This window comes from Arachis hypogaea, chromosome 1, assembly GCF_003086295.3.
Source record: "Arachis hypogaea cultivar Tifrunner chromosome 1, arahy.Tifrunner.gnm2.J5K5, whole genome shotgun sequence".
Lineage (NCBI taxonomy): Eukaryota > Viridiplantae > Streptophyta > Magnoliopsida > Fabales > Fabaceae > Arachis > Arachis hypogaea.
Window position 1 is genome coordinate 55,972,379 of NC_092036.1, and position 15,535 is coordinate 55,987,913.

Here is a 15,535-nt window from a genome sequence, read left to right on the forward strand (position 1 = left end):
CCATCTTCCACAGTTTTGTCCAAACTAAAAAGAGTCAAGTCTAGCTCAGGAGCAAGAACTCGGACCTGGGCCTTCAAGTTCTCATAGGCGTCGGTCACGCTACCCACTAGATGACCCTGGAGCTCAGCGTAATCAGCATGGGCAGACTCCAGCCTCTCCCTGGTCTCCAACAGCTCGCCATAAGTACGAACATAGCTCTCTTTATGCTTGTTTGCCATCTCCTCCGACTTAGCTTCCTTCATAAAGGCCTTCGTCACATGAACGGGAGAATCTTGGATAGTACAGAACAAAGTCGCACCCGTATGAGCCATCCGAACATTACTACTGGTAATAAAATCCAGATGGTGAAGGATGGACACACCATCCATGGAAAGTCTGCCATAAGGAGTGATTTGGTTATCAACAAAGCCCACAGCATCGAAACCAGGGGCATCCAAGTCATAGGGCTCTACAGTCTTTTGCCTTTATGGAGGAGGACCGGCAGTGGGAGAAGAGGCGGCACCAGGGGTTGGCTGGAGAGGGTCAGAGGAAACCAAGTGAACATGGGGAGTTGGGATGACTTTATCGGCCTAGAAGTGTTTGAGGTCGACTTCCTCAGAGATGCTTGGGAAGATCCCTCTCCAGAGCCTTTTGCAAGTAAAAAGTAGCTAAAAAAGGGTCGGGGGATGGATTGACAAAACAAACAAATAAAAAAAGAAAAGCTAAAGAGAAGTCGGCAGCTACCCAATTCAGCTCGAAGAAAGGAGGGATCCCCCAAGAACTTCTTCGTGTCGAGATGGGGAGGTTCCCCCCAATTCTCCTCTAATACATGCACAAAAGCCTGCTCGACCTCATCCAGACTTTCCCAAGAATACCTGGTCACTACCACATTCTTTTGCCAGTACAAAGGGAAGGTAGGTTCATTATTTTTGTCCAAAAAGAAAGGTCGAGCTCCCTCAATAGCTCGGACCTTGAAATAATAGTTCCTATAATCCCTAAACGATTCATCATACATAGATAACACTTTCTTTGCTTGGGAAGCTCGAAAAGAAATCCAGGAATCTTTCTTCTTAGCTACCCCAGGTTTTGTCAAAACAAAAAGGTAAAGGAAGAGGGCTTGGAAAGGTCGGATATCTAGTTCCTGACACAACAATTGAAAGATTTTTATGAAACACCATGAGTTCGGATGGAGTTGAGAAGGAGCTACATTGCAGGCCCACAACAGTCCGGTTTCAAAAGGGGTAAAGGGAATGGTGATATTCAGTTGACTAAAGAAGTAGTCATAAGCATAGAAGAAGGTTCGTTCTCCCTTTGTCAAAGAAGGAAAACTAACCCTCTCCTCGGGGTCGGGAGACACCAGCTCGTAATTTTTCTCTTGGTCCCTATCACTACAAATCCTATGATGCCTCCTAAGTCGCACACAATATTCAGAATCAACTACAGTGACACACATCAAAACAATAGAATCCAGCCAGTCAGACATGCCCTTCGGAACTTTAGTAGACATTTCAACAATGTTTTGGCAAGAAGACATTGGTCAACTATTCCTACAAGAAAAGAAAAAAGGGGTTACCACCACACAGCTCGGGAAAATATGGAAACAACTCGGACAACAAACATGCGAAACATCAAGAATTGAATACAGCAGTAAAAAGGGAAAACCCCAGGACTCACAGCAAGGTCCAAAGGCACCCCTTTGGAGGCAATAACTGAGCAAGAACCCGGAAAGAAGAAAGGAGAAAATCGACACTTTTAAGATCAATTCCTCTTTGGCAAATAACACTTCACAACAAAGCAAAGAAAACCATCATCATCAAATAGACCGCATAGAAATCATATCATCAAAAGATACAACCTTTTTTCAACTAGCAGTTTATCATGCAAAAGCTACTGATGAGCGGATAATTTATACGCTTTTTGGCACTGTTTTTAGTATGTTTTTAGTACATTTTAGTTAGTTTTTAGTATGTTTTTATTAGTTTTTATTTAAAATTCACTTTTCTGGGCTTTACTATGAGTTTGTATATTTTTCTGTGATTTCAGGTAATTTCTGGCTGAAATTGAGGGACCTGAGCAAAAATCTGATTCAGAGGCTGAAAAAGGACTGCAGATGCTGTTGGATTCTGACCTCCATGCACTCAAAATGGATTTTCTGGAGCTACAGAAGCCCAATTGGCGCGCTCTTAATTGCGTTGGAAAGTAGACATCCTGGGCTTTCTAGAAATGTATAATAATTTATACTTTGCCTGAGATTTAATGGCCCAAACTGGCATTCCAAATCAGCTTCAGAATTCCCGGCGTTTAACGCCGGAACTGGCACAAAAATTGGAGTTAAACTTCCAAACAGGCACAAAAGCTGGTGTTTAACTCCAGGAAAAGTATCTACACATGAAAGCTTCAATGCTAAGCCCAAGCACACACCAAGTGGACTCCGGAAGTGGATTTTTACGTCATTTACTCATTTCTGTATATCCTAGGTTACTAGTTCACTATAAATAGGATATTTTGACATTGTATCTTTACCTCATGATACTTTACACGTTTCATACTATACCTTCTATGGCATGAGTCTCTAAACCCCATGGTTGGGGGTGAGGAGCTCTGCTGTGTCTTGATGGATTAATACAATTACTACTGTTTTTCATTCAATCATGCTTGCTTCTATTCTAAGATATCACTTGTTCCTCAACTTGATGAATGTGATGATCCGTGACACTCATCGTCATTCTTACCTATGAATGTGTGCCTGACAACCACTTCCATTATACCTTAGACTGGGTGGATATCTCTTAGATTCCTTAATCAGAATCTTCGTGGTATAAGCTAGAATTGATGGCGGCATTCAAGAGAATCCGGAAGGTCTAAATCTTGTCTGTGGTATTCTGAGTAGGATTTGAGGATTGAATGACTGTGACAAGCTTTAAACTCCTGAAGGCTGGGCATTAGTGACAGACGCAAAAGAATCACTGGATTCTATTCCAACCTGATTGAGAACCGACAGATGATTAGCCGTGTTGTGACAGAGCGCGTTGAACATTTTCACTGAGAGGATGGGAGGTAGCCATTGACGACAGTGAAACCCTACATACAGCTTGCCATGGAAGGAGTCTTGCGTGCATGAAGAAGAAGACAGTAGGAAAGCAGAGATTCAGAAGATAGAGCATCTCCAAAACCTCAACCTGTTCTCCATTACTGCAAAACAAGTATCTATTTCATGTTCTTTTACTTTTCACAATTAAACCTGAGAATTATTGATATCCAGAATAAGAGTTACAAGATAACCATAGCTTGCTTCAAGCCGACAATCTCCGTATGATCGACCCTTACTCACGTAAGGTATTACTTGGACGACCCAGTGCACTTGCTGGTTAGTTGTGCGGAATTGCAAAAGTGTGATTGCAATTTCGTGCACCAAGTTTTTGGCGCCGTTGCCGGGGATTGTTCGAGTTTGGACAACTGATGGTTTATCTTGTTGCTTAGATTAGAACTGTTCTATTTTTGTTGGTTTAGAATCTTTTATTTGAGTTTAGTTTCATATTTTAAGTTTGGTGTCAATTGCATGCTTTTGTTTTCTTTTTATTTTTCGAATTTGCATATTCTTAGTCCTTTCTTGATCTTTAAAAATTCTAAGTTTAGTGTTTTCTTTGTGTTTTCCTCTAGGTTTTCGAAAATTTGAGTGTGATTTTCTAAAAATTTCTAGGTTTGGTGTCTTCTTTTTGTTTTCCTTTAAATCTTCGAAATTTTTGCATTAGTTTTTAAAATCATATCTTTTCAATCATATCTTTTTAATTGCTAATTCCAAAATCTTTTTTAGTTAATTGATTTAGTTTTCAATTTGCTTTGATTTTATTTTCTTTTCTTTTCCATTTATTTTATTATTTTCGGTCATTTTTAATTAAAAATGAAAAAAAGAAAAAAATATTTTATATTTTACTTGTGAATCCATTTCATTTCCCTTTCTCCATCATGGATCTAACTGGAATTGAGCAGTCCAGAAGGACTCTAGGGTCATATGCTAACCCCATTACAGCTGCATATGGGAGTAGCATCTGTATACCTCCCATTAAAGCAAGCAGCTTCGAGCTAAATCCTCAACTCATTATCATGGTGCAGCAAAATTGTCAGTATTCCAGTCTTCCACAGGAAGAACCTACTGAGTTTCTGGCACAGTCCTTACAAATTGCTGACACAGTACGTGATAAAGAGGTGGATCAGGATGTCTACAGATTATTACTGTTTCCATTTGCTATAAAAGATCAAGCTAAGAGGTGGTTGAATAACTAACCCACAGCGAGCATAAAAACATGGAGACAATTATCAGACAAATTCCTGAATCAATTTTACCCTCCAAAAGGGATGACACAACTAAGGCTGGACATCCAAGGCTTTAAACAAGAGGATAATGAATCTCTTTATAATGCCTGGGAGAGGTACAGAGGTACGCTAAGAAAATGCCCCTCTGAAATGTTTTTAGAGTGGGTACAGTTAGACATCTTCTACTATGGGCTTACAGAAAAAGCTCAGATGTCTCTAGACCATTCAGCTGGTGGATCTATACATATGAGAAAGACGATTGAAGAAGCTCAAGAGCTTATAGATACTGTTGCTAGAAATCAACATCTATACTCAAGCAGTGAGTCCTCTACAAAAGAAGAATCTATGGCAGTAACTACTGATCCTAATCCTCAAGAACAGATTGTTGAGCTTAATCAGCAATTACTCCTGATGACAAAACAGTTAGCAGAATTTAAAGAGATGCTCCAAGAAACCAAAATTGCTAACAAGAATATAGAATCACAGTTGAATCAGACAAAACAGCAGTTATCTAAACAGATAACAGAAGAATGCTAAGCAGTTCAACTAAGGAGTGGGAAGACATTGAATAACACTGCTCAAAGTGGCAAAAAGCCAAGAAAAGAACAACTGACAGAGGATAACCAAACCACTGCCCAAAATCCCTCTGAGGACAGTAAGAGCCCAGAGAGGAATGATTCTGGCGTTCAAACGCCAGAAAAGGGTAAGAAAGTGGCGTTAAACGCCCAATGGGTAGCCAATTCTAGCATTCAAACGCTAGAAAAGGGTTGCAAACTGGCGTTAAACGCCCAAAAAGCACCCAATCCTGGCGTTCAAACACCACAAAGGGGTCAGACACTTGCAAGTGCTGATAACAACCCCCTTAAGTAGGCTTCTCCAACCACTTCTGTAGGAAATAAACCTGTAGCAACTAAGGTTGAAGAGTATAAAGCCAAGATGCTTTATCCTCAGAAACTCCACCAAGCAGAACAGGATAAACAATTTTCTCGCTTTGCGGATTATCTCAAGACTCTTGAAATAAAGATTCCGTTTGCAGAGGCACTTGAGCAAATACCTTCTTATGCTAAGTTCATGAAAGAGATCTTAAGTCATAAGAAGGATTGGAGAGAAACTGAAAGGAGTGTTTCTCACTGAAGAATGCAGTGCAGTCATTCTGAAAAGCTTACCAGAGAAGCTCCAAGATCCAGGAAGCTTTATGATACCATGCACATTAGAAGGTGCTTGTACCAAGACAGCCCTATGTGACCTTGGAGCAAGTATCAACCTAATACCTGCATCCACTATCAGAAAGGTTGGGTTAACTGAAGAAGTCAAACCAACTCGGATATGTCTCCAACTTGCTGATGGCTCCATTAAATATCCATCAGGCATAATTGAGGACATGATTGTCAAGGTTGGGCCATTTGCCTTTCCAACTGACTTTGTAGTGCTGGAAATGGAGGAGCACAAGAGTGCAACTCTCATCCTAGGAAGACCCTTCCTAGCAACTGGACGAACTCTCATTGATGTACAAAAAGGGGAAGTGACCCTGAGAGTCAATGAGGATGAGTTCAAGTTAAATGCTGTCAAGGCTATGCAGCATCCAGACACATCAAATGACTGCATAAGCGCTGATATTATTGACTCTTTGGTGGAAGAGATCAATATGACTGAGAGTCTTGAATCAGAGCTAGAGGATATCTTTAAAGATGTTCAGCCTGACCTGGAGGAATCAGAGGAAATAAAAGAACCTCTAAAAATTCCTCAGGAAGAGGATAAGCCTCCTAAACCTGAGCTCAAGCCACTACCACCATCCCTGAAGTATGCATTTCTGGGAGAAGGTGACACTTTTCCAGTGATCATAAGCTCTGCTTTAAACTCACAGGAAGAGGAAGCACTAATTCAAGTGCTAAGGACACACAAGACAGTTCTTGGGTAGTTCATAAGTGATCTTAAGGGCATTAGCCCAGCAAGATGCATGCACAAGATCCTATTGGAAGATAATGCCAAGCCAGTGGTTCAACCACAGAAGCGGCTAAATCTAGCCATGAAGGAGGTGGTGCAGAAAGAGGTCACTAAGTTACTAGAGGCTGGGATTATTTATCCTATTTCTGATAGCCCCTGGGTGAGCCCTGTCCAAGTTGTCCCCAAGAAGGGAGGCATGACAGTGATTTATAATGAAAAGAATGAACTGGTTCCTACAAGAACAGTTACAGGGTGGCGTATGTGTATTGACTACAGAAGGCTAAATACAGCCACCAGAAAGGATCATTTTCCTTTACCATTCATAGACCAAATGCTAGAAAGACTAGCGGGTCATGATTATTACTGTTTTTTGGATGGCTATTCAGGCTATAATCAAATTGCAGTGGACCCCTCAAGATCAAGAGAAAATAGCATTCACCTGTCCTTCTGGCATGTTTGCTTACAGAAGAATGCCTTTTGGTCTATGCAATGCTCCTGCAACCTTTCAGAGGTGCATGCTCTCCATCTTCTCTGATATGGTAGAGAAGTTCCTGGAAGTCTTCATGGATGACTTCTCAATATTTGGAGACTCATTCAACTCTTGTCTTGATCATCTAGCACTTGTCCTGAAAAGGTGCCAAGATACTAACCTGGTCTTAAACTGGGAGAAATGTCACTTTATGGTGACTGAAGGAATTGTTCTTGGGCACAAAATTTCAAGCAAGGGAATAGAGGTGGATCAAGCAAAGGAAGAGGTAATTGAAAAATTACCACCACCTACCAATATTAAGGCAATCAGAAGCTTTCTGGGGCATGCAGGATTCTACAAAAGGTTTATAAAGGATTTTTCAAAAATTGCAAAACCTCTAAGCAACCTGCTAGCTGCTGACACACCATTTGTGTTTGACACACAGTGTCTACAGGCGTTTGAGACCTTGAAAGCCAAGCTGGTCACAGCACCAGTCATCTCTGCACCAGACTGGACTTTACCATTCGAGCTAATGTGTGATGCCAGTGACCATGCCATTGGCGCAGTGTTGGGACAGAGGCATAACAAGCTTCTGCACGTCATTTATTATGCTAGCCATGTTTTAAATGACGCACACAAGAATTACACAACCACAGAAAAAGAGTTACTTGTAGTGGTTTATGCCATTGACAAGTTTAGATCCTATTTAGTAGGGTCAAAAGTGATTGTGTACACTGACCATGCTGCTCTTAAATACTTACTCACAAAGCATGATTCAAAACCCAGGCTTATAAGGTGGGTGCTGCTTCTGCAAGAGTTTGATATAGAAATAAGAGACAGAAAAGGGACAGAGAACCAGGTAGCTGATCATCTGTCCCGAATAGAACTAGTAGCAGGGGCGTCCCTCCCTTCTACTAAGATCTCTGAGACCTTTCCAGATGAGCAACTCTTTGCCATTCAGGAAGCTCCATGGTTTGCAGACATTACAAATTATAAAGCTGTGAGGTTCATACCACAGGAGTACAGCAGTGTGCAAAGAAAAAAATTAATTTCAGATGCCAAGTACTACCTATGGGATGAGCCATATCTTTTTAAGAGATGTGCAGACGAAATAATCCGCAGATGTGTACCTAGAGAGGAAGCACAAAGGATCTTGTGGCATTGCCATGGATCACAGTATGGGGGACATTTCGGAGGTGAGCGAACAGCCATTAAGGTCCTCCAATGTGGATTCTACTGGCCTACTCTCTATAGGGATGCCCGAGAGTTTGTGCGTAACTGTGACAGTTGCCAAAGAGCTGGTAACTTGCCTTATGGTTACGCCATGCCTCAACAAGGGATCTTAGAGATTGAATTGTTTGATGTATGGGGTATTGACTTCATGGATCCCTTCCCACCATCATACTCAAACACTTATATTCTGGTGGTAGTAGACTATGTATCTAAATGGGTAGAAGCAATTGCCACACCCAATAATGATACCAAGACCGTGCTGAAATTCCTTCAGAAACACATCTTTAGCAGGTTTGGTGTTCCCAGAGTACTAATCAGTGATGGGGGCACTCATTTCTGCAATAAATAGCTATACTCTGCTATGGTCCGATATGGAATTAGCCACAAAGTAGCAATACCGTATCATCCACAAACAAATGGGCAAGCTGAAGTCTCTAACAGAGAGTTAAAAAGAATCCTGGAACGGACTGTTATTGCCCGTAGAAAGGATTGGGCAAAGAGCTTGGATGATGCTCTGTGGGCATACAGAACAGCATTCAAGACTCCTATAGGAACCTCTCTATACTAACTTGTGTATGGAAAGGCCTGTCATCTGCCCGTGGAACTGGAACATAAAGCCTACTGGGTAACCAGATTCCTAAACATGGATGCTAAGTTAGCTGGTGAAAAAAGATTGCTCCAGCTAAATGAGCTAGAGGAGTTCAGACTTAGTGCCTTTGAAAATGCAAAAATCTATAAGGAAAAGGCAAAGAAGTGGCATGACAAAAAGTTGTCATCCAGAGTCTTTGAGCCAGGACAAAAAGTTCTACTCTTCAACTCTAGGCTCAGACTATTCCCAGGAAAACTTAAATCCCGATGGAGGGGTCCATATGTGATTACAGAAGTCTCACCATATGGATATGTTGAGCTTCAGGATATTGATTCTGACAAAAAGTTCATTGTTAATGGACAGAGGATCAAACATTACCTTGAAAGTAATTTTGAGCAGGAATGCTCAAAACTGAGGCTTGAATGAGTCTCAGTAAAGGTCCAGCTAAAGACAATAAAGAAGCGCTTGCTGGGAGGCAACCCAGTCATTAGCATGATAATTGTTCTATAAAAGTTTGATATACATTGTTCAAGGTTGATCATTGAAATTGAAGGAATTCACAGAATTACAGAAGGATTCAATGCAAAAAGCAGAGAAAAGGAGTTTGCTGGCAAGAAAACGCCAGTAAAGAGTACTCTGGGCGTTAAACGCCATAATGGATACCATTCTGGGCGTTTAACGCTAGTAAAGGTACCATTTTGGGCGTTAAATGCCAGAATGGGCACCATTCTGGGCATTTAACGCCAGAATTGCAGCATTCTGGGCGTTCAGCAAAACGCCCAGCATTATGGCGTTAAACACCCATAATGGCCACCAAGTGGGCGTTAAACGCCATAATGGATACCATTCTGGGCGTTTAACGCCAGAAAGGTAGGGGACAGAGATTTTGTTTTCCACTTCAAATTTTTTCTAACTTTCTTATTTTGATCCATAATTTTTTGCATAAACACATTACAAACTCTCATCATTCACCTTCAAATTTCAAAAAAAAAAATAAACAACCTTCTAAATCATTCTTCAAAATCTCTTTCAAATCCTTTCCAAATCTTCTTCAAAAACTCAATTATCTTCTCAAATTCTTTCCATATCTTCTCAAATCTCCTTCAAAATTTTCGAAATCTCTCCCCCTCCCTTATAAATAATGCTCGGCCATCCCCCTCTCCCCACCATTCGAATTTGCTCTCCTCCTCTCTCTCCTTTTTCCTTTCTTTTGCTTGAGGGCAAGCAAACCTCTAAGTTTGGTGTGCTTTTCCGTGATCACTAAGCCAAGATTTATCAAGATCACGGCTCCTAAGGGAAAACAAACCAATTCAAGAGGAAAGAAAGAGAATACTCCAAAGAATCTTTGGAATCAAGAGAAGTTCTTAACCAATGAACATGCAGACCATTACCACAAAATAATGGGTCTGAGGTCAGTGATCCCGAAAGTCAGATTCGATCTGAAAGAAGATGAATATCCGGAGATCCAAGAGCAAATTCGAAACAGAGGATGGGAAGTTCTAACCAACCCTGAGACAAAGGTTGGAAGAAACATGGTTCATAAATTCTACTCAAATCTGTGGCTGACAGATAAGCAGAGAATGACTGGAACTGCTTTTCATACCTACAGAACCATGGTAAGAGGAAGAATTATTTACTTCCATCTGGACAAAATAAGAGAGGTCTTCAAATTGCCTCAACTGCAAGATGATCCTGAATCCTTTAATAGGAGAATGGTGAGAGCAGATAAGGGGTTGGATCAAGTTCTAGAGGACATATGCCTCCCTGGAACTAAGTGGACAACCAATTCAAAAGGTGTCCCAAACCAACTCAAGAGAGGAGATCTCAAACCAATTGCAAGAGGTTGGCTAGACTTCATTGGGCGTTCTATATTGCCCACTAGCAACCGTTCTGAGGTCACCATCAAGAGAGCAGTGATGATTCATTGCATTATGCTGGGAAAAGAAGTGGAGGTTCATCATCTGATTGCTTGTGAGATTTACACAATTGCAAACAAGAATTCCACTGAAGCCAAACTGGCTTACCCAAGCTTAATCACTTTGCTATGTAAAGATGCTGGGGTGAGGATGGGAGTAGATGAATTCATCCCAATTGAACATCCAATCACCAAGAAGTCAATGGAAGGACAAATGCAAGATAACTCTATCAAAAGAAGGGCGCAGGAGTTCCTCCTTGAACTTCCTGAAATTGACTACTGGGTCAGCCTAGAAGCATCTGTTGCCAAGCTGCAAGAAACTATGGAACAAATTAAGGAAGAACAGCAGAATCAAAACTGCATGCTCTGCAAATTGCTGAAGGAACAAGAGAAGCAGGGGCGTGAGTTACAGGAGCTGAAGCGCCAGAAGCTCTCCCTTGGAGGGTCAAATACCCCACAAGTTGAGGGAGCATCCACTTCTCAAAATCAAGGTTGTTGAGTCCTAACTCTGTGATAACCTCTATCATTAGGAGTCTATTTTAGAGTCATTTAATTTTTTTGTGTTTTCTATTACTATTAGTCTTGTCTTATATTTATTTTTGAGTCTTGTTCTTAATTCATGATTAATAAAATTTAAGGTTCATGTCTTAAAGCTATGAATGTCCTATGAATCCATCACCTCTCTTAAATGAAAAATGCTTTAATCACAAAAGAACAAGAAGTACAGGATTTCAAGTTTATCTCTGGAACTAGTTGAATTAGTTTGATGTGGTGACAATACTTTTTGTTTTCTGAATGAATGCTTGAATAGTGCATATGTCTTTTGAATTTGTTGATTAAAGAATGTTAAAATTGTTGGCTCTTGAAAGAATGATGAAAAAGGAGAAGTGTTATTGAGGGTCTGAAAATTTATCAAATTGATTCTTGAAGCAAGAAAAGGCAGTGAATTCAAAATATATATATATATATATATATATATATATATATATATATATAAATGATCCAAAGTGTGCTTAAAAACCCTGGACGCCTCTAATTGGGGACTCTAGCAAAGCTGAGTCATAATCTAAAAAGGTTCACCCAGTTATGTGTCTGTGGGATGTATGTATCCGGTGGTAATACTGGAAGACAGAGTGCTTTGGCCACAGCAAAGACTTATAAAGTAGCTATATTCAAGAATCATCATACTTAACTAGGAGAATCAATAACACTATCTGAATTCTGAGTTCCTATAGATGCCAATCATTCTAAACTTCAAAGGATAAAGTGAGATGCCAAAACTGTTTAGAAGCAAAGAGTTACTAGTCCCGCTCATCTAATTGGAGCTAAGTTTCATTGATATTTTGGAGTCTATAGTATGTTCTCTTCTTTTATCCTATTTGATTTTCAGTTGCTTGGGGACAAGCAACAATTTAAGTTTGGTGTTGTGATGAGCGGATAATTTATACGCTTTTTGGCACTGTTTTTAGTATATTTTAGTACATTTTAGTTAGTTTTTAGTATGTTTTTATTAGTTTTTATTTAAAATTAACTTTTCTGGGCTTTACTATGAGTTTGTGTATTTTTCTGTGATTTCAGGTAATTTCTGACTGAAATTGAGGGACCTGAGCAAAAATCTGATTCAGAGGCTGAAAAAGGACTGCAGATGCTGTTGGATTTTGACCTCCCTGCACTCGAAGTGAATTTTATGGAGCTACAGAAGCCCAATTAGCGCGCTCTCAATTACGTTGGAAAGTAGACATCCTGGGCTTTCTAGAAATGTATAATAATCCATACTTTGCCCGAGATTTAATAGCCCAAACCGGCATTGCAAATCAGCTTCAGAATTCCCGGCGTTTAACGCTGGAACTGGCACAAAAATTGGAGTTAAACTTCCAAACAGGCACAAAAGCTGGTGTTTAACTCCAGGAAAAGTATCTATACATGAAAGCTTCAATGCTCAGCCCAAGCACACACCAAGTGGACTCCGGAAGTGGATTTTTACGTCATTTACGCATTTCTGTATATCCTAGGTTACTAGTTCACTATAAATAGGATATTTTGACATTGTATCTTTACCTCATGATACTTTGCACATTTCATACTGTACCTTCTATGGCATGAGTCTCTAAACCCCATAGTTGGGGGTGAGGAGCTCTGCTGTGTCTTGATGGATTAATGCAATTACTACTGTTTTTCATTCAATCACGCTTGCTTCCATTCTAAGATATCACTTGTTCCTCAACTTGATGAATGTGATGATCCGTGACACTCATCATCATTCTCACTATTGAACGTGTGCCTGACAACCACTTCCATTCTACCTTAGACTGGGTGGATATCTCTTAGATTCCTTAATCAGAATCTTCGTGGTATAAGCTAGAATTGATGGCGGCATTCAAGAGAATCCGGAAGGTCTAAACCTTGTCTGTGGTATTCTGAGTAGGATTTGAGGATTGAATGACTGTGACGAGCTTCAAACTCCTGAAGGCTGGGCGTTAGTGACAGACACAAAAGAATCACTGGATTCTATTCCAACCTGATTGAGAACCGACAGATGATTAGCCGTGCTGTGACAGAGCGCGTTAAACATTTTCACTGAGAGGATGGGAGGTAGCCATTGACAACAGTGAAACCCTACATACAGCTTGCCATGGAAGGAGTCTTGCATGCATGAAGAAGACAGTAGGAAAGCAGAGATTCAAAAGATAGAGCATCTCCAAAACTTCAACCTGTTCTCTATTACTGCAAAACAAGTATCTATTTCATGTTCTTTTACTTTTCACAATTAAACCTGAGAATTATTGATATCCTGACTAAGAGTTACAAGATAACCATAGCTTGCTTTAAGCCGACAATCTCCGTGGGATCGACCCTTACTCACGTAAGGTATTACTTGGACGACCCAGTGCACTTGCTGGTTAGTTGTGCGGAATTGCAAAACTGTGATTGCAATTTCGTGCACCAGCTACCAAAAAGGTCTACACATAAAGAAGTCATACAAGAGGAAAAAGAGACAGGGACAGCAAAAAACCAAAAAACCCTAAAGAAAGCATCAAACTACCCAGAAATACAAGAAGGCGCACATTACAGTAACGATCAGGCCCGACAAATACAGAACAAATTCAAAAACAAAAGCAAAACTTTTACACACAGCAATGAAAAAAGGGCGGTGCAGAAAGTAAAAAAGAGAGAAGAAGAAGATCCAACCTACAGAGGAGAAAGGCGATAACTACTCAAAGGCAAAAGAAGAAATGCGCCAAACAAACGTTTTCGAAAGGAAAGGAAATGGAAAGGCTTGAGAGCAAGAGAACAGGGCACTAGTAAAGAGAACAAAGAGAAAGGTGAAGAAGAAACTGAAGTGAATCTTTAGAAAATTCAAAAATGAAACGGGAAGAGGGAAAGAAAGAAAGGAAATGGCAAAAAAGGAGTAAAGTGGGCTTTAAAACCCTCGCACGTTTCCAAGGAGAATATAAATGCAAAACGCGCGTTTGTAATTAAAAGGAGAGAGAAAAATGCTGCGCATTTTAAAGGCTAAAACCTAGCGGGAGTTCTACAAAGAAATCGACAAAAGGCCAGATGCTCGAGCACGGCTTCCCCAAAAGGGGTCGAAGTATAAAAAACACAACCTCAAAGGAAAGACCAAGATCAAGCAGGGGCACTGTTCATACCCTGGGTCGAGCAATGTAACCCGGGCTGATTAAAAGACAAAATGATCGACCTCCTCAGGTCAGGTTCCCCGACCTCTTCTGTAAAGAGTTTGGCCAAATCATCAGAAGAGCCCAAAGCAGGCCCAAACAAGGGAACAGCCCAATCCAAAGACAGCCAAAGCCTAGAAAGATAAGGACAATTTTCCTCAAAATATAAGATAAGATAACTATCTTATCTCCAGAAAAGTCACTCCACACTACTATAAATGTACTGGAGCACCTAGGTATAACTCATACTCTAATTCTACTAAAAACCTACCTAAAGCACGTGCTAATTTAAGTATCGGAGTCACTTGCAGGTACCATCACCCTCCGGTGACGAAGGATCAGCAGCACCGCCCAGTCCAACAAGTCGGACGCAACAGCTCCGGCCACTACCGCAGATCTCGTCCGAGATCGACCTACAGTTTCAGGTAACCCTCGAAACACTAGTGATAATTAAAAAGAAAATTGAATGTGTATTAATTGAGTATATTTTATTTGGTGACTTATTAGTTGAGTATATACATATAGATAACAAATATATTTTTGATCCATTACATATATTTCTTTTTGGTTTTATTGAACTTGCCTTTCTGGTTTGTATTTCTCTTTAATTCTTGCCAATCTCTCCATTTGTTGTTCTCAGATCACCAATTGCTACGAGCCGCACCTACAGTCCTAACCGTAGATACTCGAATTCGTTGTTTGATAGCACAATGATGGTGACGACTCTAGTGGAATTCTGGTAACTCTAAACAAGCAATGCTCTTTCGAACCTTAACAACCCAGGTGTCACGTTCTGGTCCGAGAGCTTAACCCACGTTCTCCTCATGTACGTATTTTATCAATCCCTGTTTCTAAATCTTTTGTTTTTGATTTCGAGTTTTTGGCTGCTTTTTCTTTGTTCAGAGTTTGAATTCTTTTATTTTAAAAAAATTAACTTATATTAAGGCCAATCATTGTCAGTTTTATTCTAATTCAATTGAATGGGTTGTGTTTCTTGTCAGACTTGGTAATTCATTTAGTTTTATTTTGTGTTTGAATTCTGTACTTTGTTAATTTTCTATTTATCTAATAAGTTGATGTTATACTTTATTAACTGATAGGGTGCTTTTAGTCTCTGGTTTTTAATTTACTGGCATTTTGCAGGAACAATATTCACATTCCGAAGATGTGACACTTGAGCATCTTGAGGTAAACACTCCATCTCTTGAATATCTAAGTCTCAGATTACGGGGTTGTTACAAACAGATTTTGGTTTGTGATTATCCCAACATCAAGAAAGCATGTCTGGATGTTTATCCTAAGCCTAGGCATGTTTCTTAGGTTCCTAAGCTCCTCCGGGCACTTTGCAAAACAAAATTCTTGTGGCTGCAACTTTCAATAACTAAGGTGATCTGCTTAACAAAACGATGAATTTA